A 13,697-nucleotide genomic window follows, 5' to 3' on the forward strand; every position below is an offset into this window, starting at 1 on the left:
TCAATCATACAAACAAACAAACAAACAAACACATAAATAAATAAATAAATAAATAAATAAATAAAGTTGGCTGGCAAGAAACTGATGTACCTTATTTTTCGCTCTATAAGACGCACCAGACCACAAGACGCACCTAGTTTTTGGAGGAGGAAAACAAGAAAAAAAAATATTCTGAATCTCAGAAGCCAGAACAGCAAGAGGGATCGCTACGCAGTGAAAGCAGCAATCCCTCTTGCTGTTCTGGCTTCTGGGATAGCTGCGCAGCCTGCATTCACTCCATAAGACGCACACACATTTCCCCTTACTTTTTAGGAGGGAAAAAGTGAGTCTTATAGAGCAAAAAATACAGTAAATGGGAACGCATGAGAATGTGTTTCTGGATGTGGGCATCTGACTCTCCAGCAATTTGCAGAACAGTACATTTTAGCATCACACACAGTCATCATGATTGCACATTCAGTGTATTTTTCTATATATCAAATCTATAAAGTCAACATCTGATCTGGATGTATGATTTAGCATCTAGGCAAATAATGGCTAACGTAGTATACTGAGGATAAGCGAATTGGCCCATGCTGATCTTTAAGGCAGAAAATGATAGCAGTTTCATAAACAGACATCCCCCCCCCACTTCCTTAACTGCTTCACTCCCTGCTAAAAGCCAGGTCAAAAGTGGCCCTTTAATATGTAAAATCCAAGCCTGAGTGTAAAATGTAGAGCCATCCACTGACTGTAATATAATGTGTCATAAGAAGTAAGTAGCCTTCTGGTTTGAAGGAAGGCTGATAGGCAGTACAAGGCTATTTTACACATGTCAGAGGTAATAAATCTATAGGTTGCCTGCAGGCCTTAGATCCTGATAGAAACACATTACGTGATGTTAAATGCCTGTGTTTTTAATGCTATTGACTCTTTTCAAGAAGGTCTTTGCTATCAAGCTGGAAGAATTCCTGTTTATGCTGGTTTGTGTTCTAGCTTTATTATGCACGGGATGATTGCATTAATCAGTTTTCAATTAGGAACAGCTAAGGGGAATAGATCGCCATACCAGCTTTGCTTATGACTCTTCAATTTAAAAAGATCATCCTCAGGAGGAGGAGGAGGAGGGTAGAGAGAGTCTTTAATTGACTCCCCCAGCTCCTGAATAGAATGCATATGTCATTTCTTAGGATATGTGCAAGTCTGCATTCATCAGGCTGCAGCTCAGTGGTGGAATATCTGGCTTGAATGCCAAATTGCCCAGAATTCAATCCCTGGCATCTCCAGGTAGGGCTGGGATGGATTCCTGCCTGAAACCTTGGGAGAGCTCCCACCAGTCAGTGTAGACAATCCTGAGCTACATGAACCAATGGTTTGACTGGGTATACGGCTGCTTCCTATGGTTCCTAATGATATTGTTATGGCCTGATCCCGTAAGCCACCATGCTCTGTTAACTGGGCACTATGTCTGTTGTGCCTGGGAAGTGCCATGAACTCTGTGATATTGCCCTGAATAGGTAAGCCAACTCAATGCATCACAGGGGCACAGCAGGATACTTTGTGCGGTTAATCCCCATCAGTGGGCTGGTTTAGGCTAGTACGGTATAGTGGGGAGCTAGGAGGAGGGAGCTCTTTTTGGAAGCTTAACATTCCTGGAATCTTAGGACCTTGTGTAAGGTAAACTGAACTTACGTGTATGTCTGGTTAACCAGGAAGCAGGTAGGAACTGAGTTCATGTACATATTGCATTATTTGCTATATTTGTATTCTGACTGCAGGGCTCTGTCCTTTGAGTTTTGGATAATAAATTCACCAGTTGTCTTCTTGCCTTGGGACAAGCACCCAGCACTTGGAACTTTTGGACTGGCTGAATACAAAATTGCAAGCCATATTGTCTATTTTTCCTCTCTATAGACTCAGAAGGATTATTGTATTGTTTGTGTTTTAAACAAATGACCTATGTGCTTAGCTCTTTGTGGGCAATTGCCGCATTGGCTTGAATAATTATGGTTCCAATGAAAGAATTCTTTTCACCTTAAATGCTGGCAAGTTTTATTCCACCCAAGCCTCCAAGGACCCACAGAGGAAGGGATCACCCTGTTGCATGGCAACACTGGCCTACCATCTCCCATATCGAGCCCTTTGTTTACTGCAATTGTCATCTGAGACTATTATTCTCCTTATCTTAACGGGAAGATGCCATGGGTTATTACTGTGGCGTTGAAAGTGCAGGGTATAAATGCAAGAAATTAACTTAAGCACAAAAACCCTTGTAGTAAGGTGCAGCAAATTGGGAGTTGCAGTGACTCCATTATGCAAGACTCCATTAAGCCAGCACAGAACTAGGCTGGTGTGTGGCAGAGGACAGCTTTGCTATGCAGCACAGCTAGGAATGGGGAAGACATTTGATGCATTTAGCATTTAAAGGAGAATCTACCTACTCTGTACTTCCCAAAACAATATGCAACGCAGAACACAGGCAACCTTCAAAATTAGCTCTTCTCCAGATTTTGCAATGACATTTTCCAGTGTGACATAGTGGTTAGAGTGACGGACTAGGACCTGAGAGACCACAGTTCAAATTCCCACCCAGCCATGAAGCTGACCTTGGGCCAGTCACTGATTCTTAGCCTAACCTATCCTACAGGGTTGTTGTAGGATTAAATGAGGAGGGGGAGAACCATGTCTGCCACCTTGAGCTCCTTGGAGAAAAAGGTGGGATATAAATGCAATAAATCAATAATAAGTGGTCTGAAGAAAAAACAGCAACAACCCAAAAAGCCACACACTAAGGTAATGTGGGTATAGAAATGCATACTTAGTGAAAATTGCATTAAAATGTGTTATATTGGGGAACACACGCTTTGCAAAAATGTGGATATTAGGCAAATTGTAAATAGTAGCATATTAGGAGAATTCCACACTAAAACTCTTATGAATTTTCATGAGGACTTAAAACAGACACACACATACACTGCAAACTGATATGGAAATGTGGAGAACTTAAGGATAGGAAACAGAAATTGACTGATTTCCCCATCCTTGAAAAAGTTATTCCAGTACCACAGAACTACCATTGCTGATACAATGACATCAAACCAATAAATGATGGCAAGAGACGTCTCAGCACCTTCTGAATGGAATTTCTCCCACATCCCTAACTTGTGGTGGTAAAATGTATTTGATACCTGCACATCCTTGACTCACCAGTTACCTGCTGCATTTGTCACAACAAAATCCTCCTCCTACCAAGAATGGGAGCTGAGGGCTCCACTATAGCTCAGTATGTGAGATTAACCACCACACCCTGAAACAGTTGTCTTTATGGCCCAAGACTATGTTAAGCTGGTGCAGCAATGTTCCCTCTGCAGGTCAGTCCCAAGATGCTAGCCTGCCACACAACCATCTCCTCTTGTTTTGGTTTCTGCTGATGTGTTTCCTTTCTGTCCCATTGCTGAATCAAGTCTGTGCAGTGAATAACAAATATAGCTTCCTTTTCTATTAAAGCCTTCCCAGGCATTAACCCTCACACTCTCAGTGTTATCTTTATCAGATCTTTAGCATATGGTCTGGTGGGCTTTGTGGCTGGCTGACTATTTGTATGTGTACTTTTGCATTAGTTTCCAAGAAACAAATGCTATACAGTGGTACCTCGGGTTAAGTACTTAATTCGTTCCGGAGGTCTATTCTTAACCTGAAACTGTTCTTAACCTGAAGCACCACTTTAGCTAATGGGGCCTCCTGCTGCCGCTGGAGCACGATTTCTGTTCTCATCCTGAAGCAAAGTTCTTAACCCGAGGTACTATTTCTGGGTTAGCGGAGTCTGTAACCTGAAGCGTATGTAACCCGAGCTACCACTGTATTTCGCCTTCCCACTTAGCTATTTTGAAAATCTGCACCTTCTTCCAAAGCCCACAAATTATGCATTGCCAAAAAATAAGGTTTGCATAGAAATCACATATGTTAATTTTTGTGTGCAGAGGCACGTTTTTAAATAATTGCTATCATTTACACAGGACTTCAAACACAATACATCTTATAACTGTAGGGAAAAAAACTTGTCTGCTTTCTGCATGTGGGCAACTTCAAGGCCCTTGCTGTTTCTGAATTTACATTGATATTTTCAGTATTAATTTCTGACTAATATTGCTGGTTGTTTTCCTAATTGTACAGCATAAATGTTCATATGCTATGATTTAAAATGCAGCAACAATAATAAATGTTTGATTAGAAACCATTTCTATTTCTATTCCAATTTAAAAAATTCACATCAAGAGCTCTCTTAACATCTAAACCGGGATGACCTTTAGGAGGAAATTACTTGCTATGTTTAACTCAGAACCCACCCACCCACCTCTCTCCCATTAAATACAAATTCCTCTGTGGCCATGTTGGAGCCTTTTCTATGAGACCAGCGGACATTGCAGATTCGTCATGCCTTTCAAGAGTGTTTTAGGATCGCTTTTATTTTTTATTTTTTTGGCACCACTTTTTCACTCAGAGGGAAAAAAGACAAGAGGAATGTGTGCTGTGATGCTGAACTTTGAAAAACAACCTGACCTTTACAGCTGAGTTGGTGCTCTTTCCTTTGCTTGGTTCCCCCCTGCACACCTGAGTGGAGCTAAGAAGCAAAACAATTCTGGAATTCAGAAGGCCAAGGAGTGGGTCTTCTAAAGATAATGGGAGTGGAATGAAACACCGATGCTAAGAGAACCACATCTTATTTCATCTCTAATAAATGAGAGTTAATGGAAAGGTTTACACTACTGGGACAGAGCAATCCTATGCCCAAATTACACTAGGGCAGGAGGCATGCCACTGCAATGCTGGTAGCAGGACTGCTGTATCCAGTACATGCTCACCCTGGGGAGGGAGGGAAGGAGAAAATATAAGGAGGGGTGGAAAAATGCAGACCCCTCCCTCAGTGTCCTTGGAAACTAGGCCACATACCCAGTAGGATCTAGCCTCGTGGCACTGGCATCACCATCACTTACTGCAATGATGCAGGGTTGGTGCAGAGCAGCAGCAATAAAACAAAATAAAATAATAATAATAATAATAATAATAATAATAATAATAATAATAATAATTTATACCCTGCCCATCTGGCTGGGTTTCCCCAGCCACTCTGGGCAGCTTCCAACAAAAGATTAAATTTACATTAAAACATCAGTCATTAAAAACTTCCCTAAACAGGGCTGCCTTCAGATGTCTCCTAAACGTCAGGTAGTTGTTTATTTCTTACTATGCAAAAAGAAAAAAGATACAAAACTATACAAAACATACAACCATACAATTAAAAGATACAAAACTATACAGCAAGATTGGGGTAGTGCAGAAGCACTGGTGAAAACACCAGATTGGCTCCATCCATGTGCCTACCCCTGCTTTCTCCTCACACCATTCAAGAATGGAGCGGGGTCAGGTCTATGATACCAGCTTTTTCCATGCCTCCTCCTGCACATACCACCACTCAAAGACTATGCTGGTACTGTTGCCTATACAACATCCATATCCAGATGCAGCCAATGAAAGGATGATGATGGTCCATGGCCTCAGGACACAAACAGACCACGCAATTCCCTGTCTCTCACACACAGATCACACAAACATCTCTTCTTCTCTCGCACATTCCAGGGTAAAACACTGGAAGAATGGAGCAGGCCAATTTCCCCCAAAGAATGAGAAAAATTGTGTCTGTACATTTCGCCTCATATGTCCAGTTCCCAAAATTGCTAGAAATAGTTTTTGAATGGAAGCTGGCGATCTGGGGACTGTGGGCACCAAAGAAAGCCTTGGCACTGCCATGGTGCCCAAGATGATGACACCTTTAAGGCAAGGAAAATGGCTGCATGAGGCTCTCAGGCACATATGTGGGCTGTGATTTAATGCCTAATGAAGAAGACATATTTGCCTCCTTCAGATATTTTTTAAAATAAGATTTTTTTGTTTTGGTTTTTTAATACCAACGTTGTTTTGATTTTGCAAATTCCTCTGCTACTCAACTCCAGTGGGGGACTTAGGGAGTGTGCATCTAGTAGGATGTCTAAAGAGCAGCAAATTGATCTTCCCCCTGCCCACCTCTGGTGCTGAAAGTCTCTTAGGGATCAATGTGATGCAACACATTGCTGGAGTGACAACAGATAAAATGCATTTGGGACACACTTTGGATAATTTTTATGGGAAAGTCTTTCTTTCCCCAGGCACTCAAGGGGAAAGCAGACTCAGTGCAGTGGGTTAGTTAACAGCATTACTCCAAACTCATCTAATTAAAGGTCTGCCTAGAACTCTAAGCACGGAAGAGAAAATACATATAAATGACAAGGATATATTGTAGAGCTGTGGAACACGACAATGTTTTCAGAGGGCAGACTATAGTTTGGGGAGAGTAGTTGCCAATCCCAATCGGCTATTTGTTCAGACTTTCCCCTGACCTATCCCAGGTGTTCAGAGCAGGTTACAATATATCTCATTTTATCCTCATAGCAACTGTGCGAGGAAGATTGGACAAACAGGCAAAGAGATGTTGGCTCCCCAGAGCCATCCATTTACCTGGATGGGTAAACAAGGATTTGTGCTTCACTATGGTCATCCCAAGAGCTCTGAGAGATAGAAGCGGAGCGGGGGGAGAGAGACCCCTTGGCAGTTCTTTGCATAGATGTGCAAAGAAAGGTATCTTGCAGAAGGGATGCAACTGTGTGAAAATAAGGTTCCTTTTGAATATTGAAGGGACTGAACAGCTAAGGAGCCAAGAAGGTACACGGAGCAAAAAATAACACACACCAATAGAAAATAACACACACCTAACACACACCAGTTGCCGGGGGAGGGTGTTGGGGGCTAAGAGAGTATATTGCCAGTACAACACCTGGTTACTAAGTAAGGTAAAGGTAAAGGAACCCCTGACCATTAGGTCCAGTCGTGACCGACTCTGGGGTTGCGGCGCTCATCTCGCTTTATTAGCTGAGGGAGCTGGCGTACAGCTTCCAGGTCATGTGGCCAGCATGACTAAGCCGCTTCTGGTGAACCAGAACAGCACACAGAAACGCCGTTTACCTTCCCGCTGGAGTGGTACCTATTTATCTACTTGCACTTTGACACGCTTTCGAACTGCTAGTTGGCAGGAGCAGGGACCGAACAACGGGAGCTCACCCCGCTATGAGGATTCGAACCGCCGACCTTCTGACCGGCAAGTCGTAGGCTCTGTGGTTTAACCCACAGCGCCACCCACTAAGTATCTCCCCATAAATTACCCTATCCAAACTTGGGGGATATATGGCTGAAACTGGAGGGCAGTTTTTGCATAGTGCTAAATAGCTCAGCTTCTCCCTGATCTTTCTTTTACTACAACATATAGAACCGACATATCTGAGCCAGCCCTGTCTGGCAACTTCCGTGCTCTTTCCCTTTTTTTCATGCTTTATGTTTCCACACACATTTGTGCATGCAGAGTAACTGCATGATTCATAACATAACAAGAGTCATAACATATCCGTAGCTTGGCTAACACTTGGAAGAGTTAGCAAGTTATGACTAAGCAATTTGGCTGGTCAACAAAGACCAGAAATAAAAGTGATGCGTTTTTGTTTTGCTTTTGATAGTTTGTTTCTCTGACTCACTTCCAGTTCAGAAGCAAAGCCTATAGGTATATCATGTCTAAGATGGGTTTTATTTAATTTCCTCCCACCCCCAACACTCCTTTTTAAAATACAGATTTGTAATACATTAAACACTTGGAAGCCAAACTTGATTTTGCTTTTAACTTAACTTGGCATTTTTCATCTTTACTGAAGCCAATGTTCTTTCTGCTAGCTGAGGTTTAAAATTAGCATACTGCTACTGAAGGCATTTAAAATGTTGATTCCTTATTCTTGGAGAAATTTAACTTCTGTTTATACAACTTGCTCCCCATGTACATTCTGTTTCCAATCTGCCATTTGTTAAACCATCTGGACTGGCATTTGGGCCCATTTTGGTAGCATCCCCTTCTTTAGGAAATGTATGAAGTGCATGTACAGTGATGAAATTGACTGTCACGGCTTGGGGTAGCAATTGCACAGAATTTAAAGCTGATGTTCTTGAGCCACCATGAATATCACACTCTTGGGTGACTTTGATCAGCAGTGAGAATCACTGGTAACCAGAGTTCATGCTGGTGCCTAGCAAAGAATTCCTGCGCCACTTGATCACATATTTATAGCCAGACACATGGAAATACCTGGCGAAGGCGAGAACCCGTAACAGGTGTGAAAATGGTACATCATTTAACATAAGGCCAATCAGGACTGGCTCAAGAAACTTTGCTGATGGAGGTGGAACAGCAAAGGGTGCTCCTGCTCCCCAAATCAAGGTACATAATACCCAAGGCTAGATAAGTCATTTTGGCCCCTGAGCCAGAACATCTCACAAGCACCCCTTCCATGGAGTAAAAATGCAATAATGAATAGAGATCAATTTGTTGCCCTTTCTTGTCACCCTAAATAAGCTGTCTGGGGCAGCTATCTCATTCTGCCCAACAGTAGGGCCTGCCCGGTTTTCGACCACAGCACAACCTTCTCTCCTCATACCCTAACAAGCAAAACAATGATCAAATTGTAGGAAGGCATATGGAAATTTGGCTGTATGTCAATGCCCAAATTATAGACCTTGGACATTTTCTGGGGCCTTCCACTTCCTGCCTTTAAATAATGCAGTTTCAAAATGGAAAGATGAAAAGTGATGGACCTTTTAATTTGTCTACATCTTTAATTAGGGTATGTACTATTGAAGCAGCTAGTACAATTATTTCCACTAAATGAAAGTCAGGACACTGGTGGGAAGTGCTGGATTTCATGGATGTTTTCATTCCCAGTTGTTCTGATCTCCTTTAATATTCTCTTGAAGTAATTCTCACTCCTATGCATATTCACGCCATTACTTTTAATCTTGGGCCATTCATTTGCCTTGACATAAAAAGTAATTTGAAAACCCCCTTAACAAAGAGTGTGTTCTTTCCATTTATCTCATAATTCGCTGAGGATAAAGGCAACTTTCTAACAGATCAAATTGTGAAGAACCTTCTGCTGGATATATTATAAATAGATCATAGCAAAGAGGTTAATCTTTTATCAGCTCAAAAACTGACAGACTAGTGCTTTGCTGTTTTCCTTCAAGCTGGCTTAACAAATTTCCTTAATTCAAACCTAGAGGAGCTGTTAAAAATGGTTCAAACAGATCTTATGCTACCTACAAATGAGTATCTCCTTGGAGTAATTCTTTCTAAATCTTTCTGTAAATAAAGAAAACTGACTGACCCCACCAGAAAGCCAATTTACATATTGTGCAGAACAGAGCAGACTGAGGACCAAACTAGATACATCAGAGACCTATGAATGTTTCTGTGATGTGTTTGTTGTTAAAAGCAGCTATTGGGGTGGGGGGGAAGAGAATTGGGTCATGAGCACAAGGTATGTTTTGGGGAGGAGCCCCTGCAGCCCCTTTTCACACTGCCCCCTGGACATCTGTTAGGGGTGGGCAAGTCAATTATAGTTTCTCTGCTTCTCATTTTTCCAGTCTTAAATTCGGTTGTCTACATTTACAAGTCAGTTTGTGACAATTCATCCATATTTTAGTGTGACGATTTCCAAATATACATTTTTCTATGCAATTTCCCCAATATAATGCATTTTTGTATGTAATTTTCACCAATATATTCCTTTTATGGACACTTTACCCTAGCACATGCAGCTTTATACCAATTACTTGGTTGGAGAACTGCATTGGAAAGTGTGAATTAGTGATTAGCATTTAAATGTGAACTGAAACAAATTTCTCCCTTCTTATCTGTTAACGTTAGCCAAGGAGGTGAAAACATATGTGCACAAGGTTAAGCCTCCTCTGCTCTATGCCATGGTCCCAATCCAAATCCCCTCACAGCTTTTCTTAGCAGGGGGGTGGGCCTTGAAAGATAAGAGAGATAAAGTCATGCATCTGCAATGTCACATCTAGCTTGGCCCTGAGGTGGCAGAATTCTTGACGGTTCCACTTCAGACTGTAAAAGTGTGTGTGTGTGTTTGTATTTGTGAAAATTTCTCCACATTATATAAAAATTATGCTTGCATACAGTAGCAAATCAAAGAGAAAAGTTCCAGATTCATGAGTCTACTACAGATTTTTGGTTTGCCGTTTTCACATGGAGGAGCATTCAAACATATGACACATACTTCACGTCCCACCCGTTCCAAACCGTTGCTACCTCATCCTGAGAAAAATATGTAAATTGGTTCTAAGCGTATGTAAAACCGTTGAGCATAATTGAGAAAGAGAACCCAGCTTCCTGAAATATATATAAAAAAAGGGGGGGGAATACACTGATGACTCTGATGCTGCCTCTTCCTTACGCTGATTAGCAAATCAGTTTCTGACTGGAGATAATTTATAAGATCCTTCAACATTTCATATGATGTGCTGGGAGGGGAAGAGGTCACATCTTTCCTGGAGTAAATCTCAGTTGGCAGTTACAGAATGTTCAAGCTTGTGAAAAGGCCAATTAAGGCATTATTGGCTGATGGGCCTCAGCACTTTGGATGGCTTTTAAAGGGCCTTGGAAAATTAGCTCTGCCGTCGTCGTTCAGTGCACATGGGTTTTCTTCAGGGAGGTCCACAAATGGATCCTCTTTCTGAAAAACTCTGCTTCCGTGATTGAAGCTGCAAAGCCTGGGTTATTTTCCTAATTATGAGATCAGGGAACTGATCTGTCTGCAATAACCGCAACCCACCCTTCACTCGATGCTTCACTCTTGTTAACATGGCGTGTAAAACAATTGAAGTGGGCAAGAATTCACATGATTAAGGAACATAGGAAACTGTCTTATACCAAGTCAGAACATTGGCCCATCCAGCTCTACACAGATTGGCACTAGTTATCCAGGATTTCAGACAATGTTCTCTTTCAGCACTTCTTGGAAATGATGAGGATTGAACCCGAGACCTTCTGTGTGCAAAGCAGATGCTCTACCACGAAGCTACAGCCCTCCCCCAAAGCACACTTAGATTTGTGTTGGGATGTGGCCAAATTGTTTGATCATCTGGGTTATTTCAGGAACAGTCTCAGTCTCTCTCTTTCTTCTCACATGCTTGCACGCACAGATGAACAAAGCAGATGCTGTCAGTGGACTCTTTGGGCCAGCGTATACACATGCCTACATATCATTCGGCCCTCAACCCTTGATTTCTCATCAAGGTGAACTGCCTCTGTTGAGTACAGTTAGGTGTTTTTTGTTTAAAAAAAGAATTGTTGTGCTCACCTCATACAAATCACTATCAGGAAGCTTGGTTGTGCTGAGTCAGACATTGTTTCCATGAGTTTTGAGTATTTTAGCCAGATGTGAAAAGTATTGTGTCTGAGAGGTGGCTGAAGCATGCACCTGTGATGTCTGACCTGCAGTGACCCTTTCATATGTGGAAGTCATCCACATGCAGCAGTGCTCATTATGTCTCTCTTGGACTAATATTTGTGCATCTACGTTACACGCCAACCCTGAAATTAAAGGAAATGTGAGTGTGCCTAGGTGAATCGCAAAGGCCATAACCCAACAATGAGATGCAGTCCTGTGCATGTTTGCATGGAGGTACGTCCCACTGGCTTCAATGGAGCATACATGGAAGCACAGGACTGCAGCCGGAGTTAAGAAAGCTTAAGCCCTCTGATTCTGATGGATTTAAACATAGGAAGCTGCTTTATACCAAGTCAGACCAATGGCTCATCTAACTCAAAACTGTGTACACTGACAGGCAGCAGATCTCCAGGGTTTTAGGCTGAGGTCCCTCCCAGCCCTACCTGAAGATGCTGGAGAGTGAATCTGGGACCTTCTGCATGCAATGTGATGCTCTTCCACTGAGCTAAGCACACCTAACTTTGCATTGTAATGTGGACTATTTGCTCATTTGGATTATTTCATAAGCAATCTCTCATGTCTGCATGCAAAGGCAGAACACCTATATTTGTGTGTATATATACTGAGAGAGGAATACTTACTGGTAACATGCACATATACACAGATATGTGTACATATAATATATATTTGTGTGCATAATTATAGCCCGAGACCCCCAGGTATAGGGCGGTTTGGAATTTAATAAATAATAATAAATTCTAATAATTTTACTTATGAACTCATTTTGTCCACAATTTCCATTAAGAAATTTGATATATATATATATATATATGGTTAAAAACCCCAATTCATCAGAGTGTTACAAGAAATCAAAATGGCCAGAGTGCAATTGGTGAAGACTAAACAATGCAAGCAAACAAACCAAGCAAAACCCCAACCACTTTCTGCATTTTAATACATCCAGGATACAAAAGGAGAAACAAAAGCAGATTCTGAAAGGTATTCAGCATTGTTTTCTTCCAAGCCTCTACAGGCTGGACTTCCTAATGCAGAAATTACTTCTATGCTTGTTAGGTCATAAGAAGGAAAAACGCCTTTTCTTTGTCTAGTTGGGCTCTCTGCCTAGTTAGAGAATTGGAGCCAGTCACTTTCATTTCTCTCCATTGTTCAGCCAGTGAATGAAAAGAATTCAGTACCTGAATATAAAAATACTGTAAACCCTTTGGAACAGGGAAAGCCAAGCTGGTGCCCAACGGATGTGGCTTGTCTGCAACGCCCATCAGCCCTTTCTAGCATGACCATGGATCAGAGATGGGCACTGCAATCCAGCAACATCTAGAGGGCCCCACAATGGCTTCCCCTGCTTCACAGTGATATGGATGTTGCCCTGTTTTTAAAAGCATAACCCATTCAAATATATCTATATCCCAACTCTAGTCATTTCATGGGTTTTGAATGGGGGGTGGGAGGGAAGCTGACCAGTTTCTACTGAAAGTTAAGCCCTAAGGCCACCTACTGAATTACTAGTGAGGTCGGTGAGATCTGAATAGGGGATGTTCATAACTGATGTTCACTATACAACACTAGTTCTTAAAGGACTAAAATTTAATGCTTCAAGGGCTGAGACCAGCAGTCCTTCAGATTTGAAATGGACACAATTAAAATGTGATAGCGGATGACACCAGGTGTGTTCACCCTCCTGACAGCGTGCGGGACAAATGGCATTGTTATTATATGGTGAAGGATGAGGTTGTGGTTGAACAGAGCAAGTCCATCCTTCATTTTGCAAGGTGTGGGCTACAGGGAATACGACAGATTGCGTCAGCCTGCAGTGTACAGCTGGCAGCCCCCGTCTTCTCATTCAGCTATCAATATAAATAATGAGAGATTAAAAGTAGGGTGATACTCTATTATTGAACAATCTGCAGTGGCTGAAAGTGTATGGAAACTCTGAAGTGGCAGAAATGTAGGCAGAATGGGAGGGGAGATCATCCCTAACATTTGACAGGGCAAAAATGTTTCACGCAGATCGCTCAAATAGCCTCTTCACATTTTCAAGTCCCATTGTTTTCAGTACACCATTCTCTCCCATTTAAATCAGCAGGTGGCCTAAAAGCAGCTAACTTTGGCCGGGTTGCTGTCAAAGTCTTTAGTACTAGCCCGAGAGGGGAGAATGTGGTTGCACTCAAGACCCACTTGTAGGATTCCCATCAACACCTGTCTGGCCACTGTGAGAACAGAATGCAAGATTAGGTGGGTCTTTGGCCCGATTCAGAATTGGTCTTCATATGTTCTTATATTGGTACATTAAACAGTGGTTTGCAACAACATCCCTCAATCTGG

General features: G+C 42.0%; 1 protein-coding gene across 4 annotated transcripts in view; it reads right to left on the bottom strand.

The window, feature by feature from the left end:
- TMEM108 (transmembrane protein 108) overlaps positions 1-13,697 on the bottom strand; it is a 179,131-nt gene that overhangs the window by 40,956 nt on the left and 124,478 nt on the right. Inside the window, exon 1 of one of the 4 annotated variants that reach the window (XM_083405065.1) lies at positions 4,540-4,636. The exons of the other annotated variants lie outside the window; for them this stretch is intronic. The gene's annotated coding sequence lies outside the window, so the exon portion shown is untranslated. Of the gene's footprint in view, positions 1-4,539; positions 4,637-13,697 lie in introns of those variants that run through there. 4 annotated transcript variants of the gene reach the window in all.

This window comes from Podarcis tiliguerta (genome assembly GCF_965153285.1).
Source record: "Podarcis tiliguerta genome assembly, chromosome: 12".
NCBI classification, from domain to species: Eukaryota; Metazoa; Chordata; class Lepidosauria; order Squamata; family Lacertidae; genus Podarcis; species Podarcis tiliguerta.